We start from the raw sequence: 11,876 nt of genomic DNA, 5'->3' as shown, positions 1-11,876 counted from the left end.
GGTATAGAGTAAACAGTAATGAGAGCGGCGGGAAAAGAGCAGTAGTAGGGGAGATGCTTCGGGCGTGGTCTTCAAACGTTTTCTGGAGAAGTGGATGATTGCTGTGCAGGCGCTGGGTGATGTATTTGGTCCGGAGTGTTTCTAAATGATACAAGATGTGTGGAAACGTAAGTCTGTCATAAAGATCTTGAGTGGGACTTGGTAATTTAATACGGAAAGCGATTCGCAAAGCATGACGTTCCAGGATGCGTAATTTCTCATAGTAGAGGATCGGAGCAGATATCCAAGCCGTAAATCCGTACGTGAGAATAGGACGGAGAAAGACCTTGTATGTGTTGAGAATTGTATGAGCATTGAGTCCCCAAGTAGTTCCAGCAAGACGTTTCAGGAGATTGAGGCGAGAGTAAGCCTTCTTGGAGATATCTTTTAGGTGTGCTGTCCAGGTTAGATGCTGATCGAAAGTGACTCCAAGATTTACGAACGACCGAGCTCTAACCTATAATCTTAGCATTCAAACCTTTGATTTACGGTTATTTGTGATTTCACGTTTATAACAAAAACAAATATTGTTAAAAGAGTGTAGTTTAAATAAATTACTGAAATAAATATTTTTCACAGTTTATCCTTTTAAATTATTGTTCAAAGGGCTTTGCCTTTAGTAAGCCTTCTCCGACGTACATGCAAATGAATTGTGCTGCCATCTTTGGAGCTCTTTTAAAATACACATATATGTTTCTCGACAATGAGATCTCAGAAACTACAGGCTCTAGAAAGATGACGTTTTCACTGATCGATTGCAAATTTCATGTAGATTGTCCAGTTCTAATTGAATATTTAAAACACATGGGCACTATTTCTTTAGTACATTTTTACGGGTACATTGGAAGTGTTGAACTTTCAAAAAAATAAAATAAAACATCACATCCTAATCATTACACATTCCAACACCACACTGTTGTATATAGCGGTTGTATATGTCTCCGGCATTTGTTTCATAGCCAAATAATAATGGAAAAGGAAGGATAACCATTTCCTGAAGGATGTCTATATTATCAGGCTGAATTTCTTTAAGGAGTTAGTTTATACTTAAACTTACGTCTTCCCGAAAATTTTATTTAACGTCTAGTTTTAACGTACAGGTTTTGAACTAATTCTCTGCTGTGTAACGTCACAATATAACCATCAATGCTAATTTTATGAGGACAATTCTGCCAGTGGGGTTTAGAATGTTACAACCTAGAGAACGCATCAAACGTCAGAAAATTGCAAAATGACACACACAATATATTACAATGTGGCTAAACTCAGAAAGTGGCTATAGAAGTGAAAAGCATATGGCTAAAAAGCCACTATTGTCTCTTTGGAAATTATGTGACTAACGACGTTCTCAAAATGGCCAGATCTCGTCACAAAGTGGCTAAATTGGCAACCCTAGTCGCAATACGAAGCAAACGCACAACCATGCCATGGTACATGGGGTATGTGCCATTCACATTCCTCACATTCCAGTGAAGCATGTAAAAGTACCTTTCAAGTGTCAGAAATTCCTCGAAAGGCACTACCTAGGGACACGTTCTATGCATATGAAATGTACATGTTTCAAGTACCAGGTACGTAAACGGTACATATGGAACTTAAATGGCACGTTCCTAGAATGTACCTGGTTGGGTGGGCATTACAGTGTATTATGAAGAACACACACACTGTTCATTCAAATTCTCGCCAGTGATGCTTTGTAAGTTCTCCAACTGAAGATAAATCTCTGTTTGCAGCCATTATTTTATGCGAAAAAGTTATACTACCTGACGGGAAATCGAACCTAGATTTTCCGCTTGAAAGTCTGGTACTTTACCACTACACCAATGATTGCTTTACCCAAACTTCGTCCAACAAATGCTGTAATATTTCTTTATTAAATCGATAACACCAAAAGTGTTTACTGCAGATCAATGAAGTATTTCGAATATCCTGGTAAATTCCTTTCCCTTTCCCAACCAGAATTCGTAAATCGTCTCTATCATATTAAAGGTGTTTGCTTCCACATTCTTAAGCATTGCAAGTCTAATATGAGAAATGAATTCTTCACTATCACTTTGCAAAGAAATGCAAGTTTGTTGTGAACAGGATTCGAACCTATGCCTGACAGCTGTACTAATCATAACTCCATTACGTTACCGCTACACTATCATGCCACCTGAAACTAGAACCCAAATATTACACACTTTAGCCTTGATCTTTGGCACAATCAAGCTTCTTCCTGTAAGGTTATTTGCACCTAAGTGCACAACGAAATTCATTTATTCGACGACCTAGAGAGAAATTAGTGCCCACTAATAAAGAAAATCACATTCAATCCAGGAAAAAATACAGAAATAAAAACATATTATGCAGCAATTTCACCGTGCAAATTCAAAAGGACGCAAATAATAATAATAATAATAATAATAATAATAATAATAATAATAATAATAATAATAATAATAATAATAATAATAATAATCTATATTATAAAATTAAAGTGGCAGTGATTTATAGTCTCTTGAACCACCCTACCGATCTCGATCAAATATTCAACATTTATAATGTTCGAACCTGGGAGTATTTTTATCTATTCATTTGGATGGTGTTACTTAGTGGAGGGGGAGAATAGAAAAATAAAAAATAAAGAAAACTTAACAAGTTTTGAATCAAACGACCAATCTGGATGAAATTTGCAACATAGATTACGTTTGTGCATGGAATGCTTTTAACCATTTCACCTGGATGGAGGAATGTTGGGAAGGGGGAGGACGGGAAGATATACAAAAATTAATACAAATAAAAATAAAAGTGACTATGTTAATTAGTTAATAAGTCTTGAACCACCGAACAGATCTGCATCAAATTTTCAACATGGATGAAGTTCGAGCCTGGAGTAGATTTCATCATATCACTTTGACGGTTAAACTTAGGGAAGAGGAGGGGAGGGGATATATATATATATATATACATAAATAAATAAAACTTAATAACTCCTGAACCACGCAGATTATCTCGATCAAATATTTAGCATAGATGAGGTTCGGGCCTGATATGGTTTTTATTATTTCACTTTGATGCTAGAACTTAGAGAAGAGGAATGGGAAAGGGATATATATATAAATAATATAATAAGTCTTGAACCACCGTACCAATGTCGATAAAATTTTCAACCTAGATGAAGTTCGAACCCGAGATGGTTTTCCTCATATCATTTTGATGGTGTAATTAAAGGAAGGGGAAAGGAGAGCAACATTTAAAAGAGAACGAAAATGACTGATATTAGTATAGAATCTATAATTTTTGGAGTCGCTGAAATGAACAGTGAAACATCTCATGCCGTTTAAATCCAAATTGCGCCTGCAACATGGAGGAGGGGAAGACATATAAAAATGATCAAAATAACCAATACCATTGTCGAATTCATATTTTGGATGAGATCAACAATGACACTAAAGATTCCGTGCTCCACAACGTGGGAAATATAAAACTCATCGAAAATGACAGATATCAAAGAGCGCTTTAGTAATAGAAAAAGTGACTGAATAACGGAGCATATTATTAATTTTTCTCAATTTAGCCCAGCAAAGCGGCCAATTGATCTTAGGAATAATAATAATAATAATAATAATAATAATAATAATAATAATAGTAATAATAATAATAATAATGATTGCTATTATTATTATTATTATTATTACTATTATTATTATTATTATTATTATTTGCGTCCTTTTGAACTTGCAGGGCGAAATTAATTCATAATATGTTTCTATTTCTGTAATTTTTCATGGAATGTATGTCGTTTCCTTTACTAGTGGGCACTAATTTCTCTCTAGGTCGTCGAATAAATGAATTTCGTTGTGCACTTAGGTGCAAATAACCTTACAGGAAGAAGCTTGATTGTGCCAAAGATCAAGGCTAAAGTGTGTAATATTTGGGTTCTAGTTTCAGGTGGCATGATAGTGTAGCGGTAACGTAATGGAGTTATGATTAGTACAGCTGTCAGGCATAGGTTCGAATCCAGTTCACAACAAACTTGCATTTTTTACAAAATGATAGTGAAGAATCAATTTCTCATATTAGACTTGCAATGCTTAAGAATGTGGAAGCAAACACCTTTAATATGATAGAGACGATTTACGAATGTTGTTTGAGAAAGGGCAAGGGATTTGCCCGGATATTCGAAATACTTCATTGATCTGCAGTAAACACTTTTGGTGTTATCGTTTTCATAAAGAAATATTACAGCATTTGTTGGACGAAGTTTGGGTAATGCAATCGGTGGTGTAGTGGTAAAGTACCAGACTTTCAAGCGGAAAATCTAGGTACGATTCCCCGTCAGGTAGTATAACATTTTCGCATAAAATAATGGCTGCAAACAGAGATTTATCTTCTGTTGGAGAACTTACAAAGCATCACTGGCGAGAATTTGAATAAACAGTGTGTGTGTTCTTCATCATACACTGTAATGATAAGTATGTTTCATATTTATATTCGTCTCTCTCTCTCTCTTTCTCTATCTCTCTTTCTTTCTTGACGTTTACCTACCCTGTCTTTGCATCTTTCACTTCTCTCCCCTCTCTCGCACGTACACACGCACTTCATGTGCGTGTGCCTGTTCCAAAGTTAAAACGGAGCAAGAGACCGATATACCTGGTCTGGAAAATGTAATTAACTGCCAACTTCAGCGTCGAGTTTTTCTGCTTTGGGGTAAACATCTCCAGTCCTGGTCATCTCTGAAAGAAATACTGTTTAAACGCAAAGGAATAAGAAAAATTTATTTTTTTATCATCTGGGTTATCGAGTCTCGGTCGAATTACTGGGTCACTACGGCTTTGAATCCTCGACCAAGTGGTAGTCGATAAGCTAACCAACATCATCCGACTGACACTATGATCCGTTTGAGCTCCAGCGTGTTCATTCTATCTGTGCAAATTACAACGTTATATCCGCAAGAGATGAAAGTGATGCTACATGTTCGGAACAGATAAATCTTCGGAAAAGACTAGAAAATGGCAACCTCTTTGGTTATTTGAAAACAAAAATTTATTTATACTAGTTCGATACAAATTTGTTTCCATTCTATAACTCAATGTGATTTATTCAGGTTGAAATTTCAAACATGCAAGGTCTGCTACATCTATAAGGAACATGCAATTTTCCATTTGAACATTTGTAACTTTTCACAATGATACGGTTTGGACTTTTAATATAAGATATTTCTGATAACAATTTACCAGTAAAATAGCACTTATTCAATTTTATCTTTCTTCCTTTTTCTTTTCGTTTCCTTCATTTTGTTCACTTTGGATTTGTAGTCTGGAATGAAGGGTATGATTTACGCTACCTACTGGGTTTATTATAATGTGGTTTGCATCAGTACGTCCAATGAACACTACCGAATTTACAACCGAACCACGCGGATACAAAGCATGTGTTAAACTGTTGACATTATCTTAGATGTGTCTGTGCGATCTACAGTTCTACTGGAGATTGAGTATGCTATCCTGTTTCAAAGTGACTTAATGAATGTCTCAAGCATCTTCTATATATTCGAATAGTCCTGAAAAATATAAAAGAAATTGATTTCTGGTAACGGAACTTTATAATATTAGGTTCTTTTCTTACTAAGTTTAAAATTCCACATTTTTATCTGTTCTCTCTTTTCTTTTTCTTCTTCTCTCGCTTTCTCTCTCTCTCTCTCTTTCTCACACTCTGCTTCACTTCTGAACCTCTGTGTAATATACATCCATTGGTTTCAACTTTTGATTGTGTGTGTTTCAGTTTCTCCCGAAATCAACTTATGAATCTTATTTCGTCTCGGTTTCGTTATTTCATTTCATCGATACTAATGCATGTGTAGTTTGAAATTAGAATTGCGTTCATGTTGTTAGCTAATTTTAGTTTTGGAGGGAAGAAAGAAGGAGAGAGAGGGGTCTCTTTACCAGACACGATTATGGGCTAAGAAGGTGTATATTGGGTGGCGTAGCTGCACGGCGTTAGGTGTCGCAATTTTTTTATGCGGAGTGTACAATAAGGAAAAGCTTATGATTTCTTAGTTCACAGAATTTTTCTCACAAAAGATTTGAAACAATCAGTATTTCATAGCGTATAAAGGTGCTCGGGTTCCCTCTGTGAGAGCATCTCAGCAAAATTTGCTCATAATTGTAATTTGTGTTATCACTAAAACATCACGTTAAATTTAAGTTACAAAAATGAAATCTTTGAGTTTTACGTCTCACGGATATTTCGGTTAAGCTAAAGGAGACGGTAATGATGAGTAATGAATGAAATTGTGGAATGAAGAAAGTGGGAGGAAACGGAAGAACCCCGAGGAAACCCACGCACACGGTATTTGTCCACCATAAAGTTCACTCTGCGGGGGCTGGGATCGAATCCGGTATCCCAAGCACCAGAGGTGAACGCTCTTTAAGTTACAAATATACATGATTGTAATTATTATGAATGTTTATTCAAAGTAGTTTACCTTCTAGTTTATAAAAAGCAAAGAAGAGACAGTGTGCGAATTGAAAATTTTTCCCGGGGAGGATGAATTTTACCCATATGTGCACCCAGTCCTCTCCATATATATATATATATATACGAGGGTCGCTACGAACGTTTTGAGATACCCATTGTTGTGGCACAGTATTTGAATTCCAACAATTGTGTTCGGTAGTGGTATCCAGAGCGAAGAAGCAAAGCAAATTTCAACTCGCCTCGCTTATCGGCGTGACCGTATCGCCCTCACTAGTTTGTTGATGTGAGCAGTATTCGGCTGTCTAGAATGGAGCTCGAAAGAGAACATTTTCGGGCAATGATCCTTTACGATTTCAAAAGTGCTTTAAACGAGACACAAAGCCTTGACCTTTTGCAGGGGGCATCTGGGGACCTTGCTCCTTCCCTTACTACAATTTTTCGGTGGTTTGGTGAATTCAGAAGATTCCAGACTTCGCTTAAAGATGAAGAGAGAGCTGGACGTCCGGCAACAGCTGTGTCAGATGAAAACATTGCCGCTGTGGAACAAATGGTTCTAGTAAATCCCCAAACAACTTTCAAGAACATTGAATCTACAGTAAACATTGGTTCGCCAGCAGTAACAAAAATTCTTCATGATCATCTTCGGCTAAGGAAGGTTTCACCTCGTTGGGTGCCTCACACTTTGACTGAACAGCAGAAGCGCATGCGTGTGGAATGGTGTGAAGAAATGCTTGCAAGATTTGATGGAGACAATTCTCGACGCGTCTCTGACATTGTTACTGGTGATGAGACTTGGATCTATCAATTTGACTCTGAAAATAAACGCCAGTCTACAGTTTGGATCTTTCCAGACGAAAATCCACCCACGAAAGTGAAGCGACCGCGAAATGTGGGGAAGAAGATGGTCGCAACTTTCTTTTCCAAATCTGGCCATGTTGCAACTGTTTCACTTGAAGAACAAAGGACTGTTACCGCTCAGTGGTACACCACTGTTTGCCTAACAAAAGTGTTCCAGAAGCTTCGGGAACGACGTCCAAGAACTGGATTGCGTGGGATCCTGCTTCATCATGACAACGCGTCCGCACACACGGCCAACATCACAATTCAGTTTTTAGAATCTACGGAGGTCAAACTTATGACTCATCCGCCGTATAGCCCTGACCTGGCCCGTGTGATTTTTTCTGTTCCCCAGGAGCAAAGAGCAAAGATCGCATGCGTGGGAAGAGATTTTGCAGCCCTAAAGAAGCTGTAGTGGCTTAAGAGAATGAACTTTCAACACTTGAAGGAAAAGACTGGCAACACTGCTTCCAAAACTGGTCTTCGAGGATGCAAAAGTGTGTACAGTGTAATGGTGAATAGTTTGACAAAATGTAAGTGTTATATTGATTTTAAATATGTAAGTTATTTCACATCTCAAAACTTTCTTAGTGACACTCGTATATATATATATATATATATATATATATATATATATATATATATATATATATATATACGGTGGGTGGAATAAAAATACGAAATTTTAATTTCCGATTGGAATAAAGTTATTCATAGTTCGCTTCTTATCAATTCTTTCTCGTCTTTTAAAACTCACGAAAATGCAACACCTGAATGCTCATTATTGTTTCTCTGAATGTTAGGGCTATAATGGTGCAAGAACTCCTAATTAAAACATAGGATATATATGAGTGTGATGTACAACATCGTGTCCATGGATTTTCTTGACGTTCTTCCGTTTCCCCCTACATTATTATTCCACCAATTCTTACTTAACAAAATTTCTTTTTCTAATCACCTACAGAGCAAGACCATGAGAGATAAGTATGAAAATATTTCAGTTGATCTTCGATGCAAAGATTCAATCGAAAATGTTTAATCTTGTCAGTCAGCAGTAGAATATCAAGACGCTATCTTATATGGTTTTACCCAAGCCGTCTCCTCCTCAATCATTTCTTCGTTAAGGATCACTTCCATCTATATGTTCAGCAAGGAAAAAAATGAAATGAAATCTTTAAGTTTAACGTCCCAGAGTTATGCCGGTTAGGCTAAATGAGACGGTGATAATTAGAAATAAGTGGAATGGAGTAATGAAGAAAGTGGGAGGAAACGGGAGAACCCCGAGAAAACTGACGAGCACGGTGTTTGTCCACCACAAAGTCCACACGGGTTCAACAAGGATCATTTGACTCAGCTATATCAGCACGAAGCTGGTGCCACGCAAAGTCAGTAATAAAAATTGAAGAAAGAAAAGTGCATCTATACTTAAAGTTTGCAGATATAAGCCAATAACTCTCATTTAGCAAAATACAAACGAAATCAAATTGGAAAAGAACTACATGTAGTATTAGATAGTCTTTCTACATAAATGCGAGCTTAGTTCTCATTCTTGTGTATCTACTATAATAGTGAATCACTCACTCAGAGCAGTGGACACCCGCTTGGACTAGTGGCTAGCACGCTTGCCTTCTGTGCGCGTTGTCCCGGCTTCGATTCCCGGTGGGGGTACTGTTGAACGATAAAAGTAGTTCGGATCCCAATAAAAATTGAAGAAAGAAAAGTGCATCTATACTTAAAGTTTGCAGATATAAGCCAATAACTCTCATTTAGCAAAATACAAACGAAATCAAATTGGAAAAGAACTACATGTAGTATTAGATAGTCTTTCTACATAAATGCGAGCTTAGTTCTCATTCTTGTGTATCTACTATAATAGTGAATCACTCACTCAGAGCAGTGGACACCCGCTTGGACTAGTGGCTAGCACGCTTGCCTTCTGTGCGCGTTGTCCCGGCTTCGATTCCCGGTGGGGGTACTGTTGAACGATAAAAGTAGTTCGGATCCCAATATTATCAGTAAGTCCATTTCTCCTTTAGTCATCCAGGCATAATCGTGAGACGCTAAACTCAAAAACCAACTAATTCACTCAGATTAGTGTTGGAGAAATATTTAATAATAGCTACATGCTATTATTGGGTAAAACTTAAATATCATTTATATACCTGAGAGTTTTCAATTTCTCTACAATAAAGACAATTACCGTACCAGAACTTGAGAAAAGTAACTTCAAACTCTACACGATAAAAATTATTACACAACTGGTGATGAGACTTGGATCTATCAATTTGACCCTGAAAATAAACGCCAGTCTACAGTTTGGATCTTTCCAGACGAAAATCCACCCACGAAAGTAAAGCGACCGCAAAGTGTGGGGAAGAACATGGTCGCAACTTTCTTCTCCAAATCTGGCCATGTTGCAACTGTTTCACTTGAAGAACAAAGGACTGTTACTGCTCAGTGGTACACCACTGTTTGCCTAACAAAAGTGTTTCGGAAGCTTCGGGAACGGCGTCCAAGAACTGGATTGCGTGGGATCCTGCTTCATCATGACAACGCGTCCGCACACATGGCCAACATCATAATTCAGTTTTTAGAATTTGCGGAGGTCAAACTTATGATTCATCTGCAGTATAGCTCTGACCTGGCCCCGTGTGATTTTTTTCTGTTCCTCAGCATCAAAGATCGCATGCGTGGGAAGAGATTTTGCAGCCCTGAAGAAGCTGTAGTGGTTTACGAGAATGAACCTTCAACACTTGAAGAAAAAGACTGGGAACACTGCTTCCAAAAGTGGTTTTCGAGGATGCAAAAGAGTGTACAGTGTAATGGTGGATACTTTGAGAAAATGTAATTGTTAAATTGATTTTAAGTATGTAAGTTATTTCACATTTCAAAACTTTCGTAGTGACCCTCGTAACAAAAGTCATTTCATTTGACTTTGCAATTTGGCGTGATGGTCAGGCACACATAGTTACATTCAATTTTTTATATATTATAATAATTTATATATTACAGTGATTCAAAAATGTATTTTTTTTCAGTAGTTAGCTCCTCTAAAAACTCACAGGTCTCGAAAGCCAAATAGTAGTATAATTTCCATTGCTATTATTATAATTACAAATATCAATATCCAAAAGTGCCTGAAGTTCTTTTTTCACTTAGATATACTAACCTCAGGTAAAAGTAGACAGAAACAAATGGAAAAGAAAGTTAAATGGAAGTCTTGAAAGTAAAACGCAGACAAATTTACCAGTCTTCAGAAGACAGTGTCTATAATGCAGTGAGCAGAGTAGATCGGTAGGTCAGAGTGAATCGGTGGGTCGCAGTGGGCCATGGTGGGTGGTGGGTCGCAGTGGGTCATGGTGGTGGTGGGTCGCAGTGGGTTACGGTTGGTGGTGGGTTGCAGTGGATCACATGCTGTTGACCCATTTCCCACTAACCCATTCAGAAAACTTGACCCACTCCGAGGTTCGAGGCTGGACTGGTTTTAGGCTATTCACCTTGATGGTAGAGCTGGGGGTGTGGTGGGAGGGGGTATAAAAATAAATAAAACTCCTGAACCACTCTACCGATCTTAATCAAATTTTCAACAAAGATGAGGTTCAAGCCTTGGATCGTTATTATTTAAATTTGACAGAGCAACCTAGGGAGGAGAAGGAGGGGGAGATATATAAAAATCAATTTATATAAGACTGCAAGTGACTACTTTGTAATTTAATAACTCTTGTACTATCTGAACGATCTGAATCAAATTTTCAAGATACATGAGGTTCGGATCTGGAAACATTTTTGTAATTTCACTTTAAGGGGATGTCTACCCACTTGCAAGTGTTTCAGGATCCCTATAAGATAACACGTAGATATTTCTATGTGAATATTTAACAAGATATTGCACTTACCGTCTCAAAATTTTCCATGATATTTTCCAACAGCAATACCTATATGTTCATGGTTTCTGTTTTTGATTTAATGCCCCAGATCAATTTAGATTAATTATAATGTATACTTCCGTATACACTTGGCAACGTAGAGGATAGAATTTCTCCAGGAATTGAAAGCTCTCTGCTGAACCTCTAGCCCTAATAGTCTTCGCGTCACGTGGTAGTGATTTATGAGCGCTTCTGGCTAAAAACAAATGTCTCTGTTTCTTCTTTTTTTTTTGTCAAAAACTTGTTTTGGGCAGCTTTGTCCTCAGTTTTGTCCACTGCCTCTATCGAGATAGCAGTTATACAATGGAGATCGTTTGCAGATCTCATAGCAGATAATGTAACATTCTTTGAAGAAACTCGAAGACTGACATACGAACCGCGTGACAATTTGGGTAGGGAATCTGGAGCGTTGCAATTTTGTGTTCTGAAGTCCGCCTTATCACACAAGACGAAATGACCATAAACAAGAGACTTGTGAAGGAAGAAGGAAAATGTTCTTAGTAATTGTATCCAATTGTTTCCACATTTTTCACCTTTCCCCCCGAAAGATCCCTTCGAAAAGGGAAAGAGGGGAGGGTGATTTTGTGACTCTTGAGTTTTAGAATAGTCTTG

Source organism: Thermobia domestica, chromosome 3, assembly GCF_964235325.1.
Source record: "Thermobia domestica chromosome 3, izTheDome1.hap1.1, whole genome shotgun sequence".
Classification (NCBI taxonomy): domain Eukaryota; kingdom Metazoa; phylum Arthropoda; class Insecta; order Zygentoma; family Lepismatidae; genus Thermobia; species Thermobia domestica.
Note: the sequence above shows the minus strand (reverse complement) of the source record.